Raw genomic sequence first — 1,292 nt, 5'->3', positions numbered from 1 at the left:
TCCCCCCCCCCTCTCTCTCCCTCCCCCTCTCTCTCCCTCTCTCTTTCTCTCTCTCCCTCTTTCTCCCTCTCTCTTTCTCCCTGCCTCCCTCTCTGTCTCTCCCTCTCTCTCTCCCTGAAACTTGCAATCCCTTTTCCTTTCACGTGAAACAAGGAGCCAGGCCTGGGTACACATTTACAACACAGTTCTGGCCAGCAGGCAGGCAGGCAGACGTGAAGTTGTTCCTCTTGACGTCAGTTGTTTGCTTATTTTAACCTTTTTCGGGATTTCTAGATACTGTATCTTTTTGAAAGGAGTGCAGTAAAATCAGGAGGAAACAAAACCTGGACAAACGGGAAAAGGAGAATGCAGGGCGTGTGCTGCTTTATTTAAGAAGGAATAAAGCTTAGTGCCAATAAAACTACGGTGATTCTTAGGGCATCCAGTTCACTTTCTAGCTTGTTGGTGACTTCCTGCTAGAGCTGAAACCACGGGAACGGAGGAACGAAATATATTTGTGCGTTTTCCCTGCTTGAACAGAACGACCAGCTAGAGAGAGCTAAAAGCTGTTTATGGGGGACAGTCTTATATAAAAGTGGCCCTTGACTTAACGACCACAATCAAGCCCAAAAGTTTGGTTGCTAAGCAAGGCGGTTGTTAAGTGAGTTGTGCCCCATTTTACAACCTTTTTTGCCATGTTTGTTAACACGAATCCCTACAGTTGTGAAATGAATCATCATCACTTAAGCAGATGTGCCTTTCCCCATTGACTTTGCTTATCAAGCTCCCTCGGAAGTTTGCAGGTGACAACTGGGAGGCTGCAACCATTGTAAATACATGCCAGTTTGTGAAGCGCCCAAAGCGATCGCAGGAATGTGGGAAGGCAGCAACAGTGTGAGAACTAGTACCGCTTTATAAAGCCCTAGTAAGACCACACCTCGAATACTGCAGCCAGTTTTGATCACCATACCTCAAAAAAGATGTTGAGAGTCTGGAAAAAAATCAGAGAAGAACAACTAAGATGGTCAAAGGCCTGGAGGCTAAAACATACGAAGAACGACTGCGGGACTTGGCTTTGGCCAGTCTAAAGAAAAGAAGAAATAGGGGAGACACGATAGCAGTGTCCCAGTATCTGAGGGGCTGCCACAAGGCAGAAGGGGCCAGGTTGTTCACCAGAGCACCCGAGGGAAGGACGAGAAACAGTGGTTGGAAACTGAACAAAGAGAGAAGCAGTCTAGAATTAAGGAGAAACTTCCTGATAGTGAGGACAATCAACCAGTGGAACAGCTTTGCCTTCAGAAGTAGTGGGCGCT

At 46.8% G+C, this 1,292-nt stretch overlaps 1 protein-coding gene across 1 annotated transcript in view; it reads left to right on the top strand.

Moving 5' to 3' along the window:
- GNA11 (G protein subunit alpha 11) overlaps positions 1–1,292 on the top strand; it is a 28,809-nt gene that overhangs the window by 22,909 nt on the left and 4,608 nt on the right. The window lies entirely within an intron of this gene.

This window comes from Protobothrops mucrosquamatus, unplaced genomic scaffold (assembly GCF_001527695.2).
Source record: "Protobothrops mucrosquamatus isolate PMUCROS unplaced genomic scaffold, P.Mucros_1.0 scaffold2302, whole genome shotgun sequence".
Classification (NCBI taxonomy): Eukaryota; Metazoa; Chordata; class Lepidosauria; order Squamata; family Viperidae; genus Protobothrops; species Protobothrops mucrosquamatus.
The sequence above is the reverse complement of the archived record's forward strand: the minus strand, read 5'-3'. Positions and strand labels throughout refer to the sequence as shown.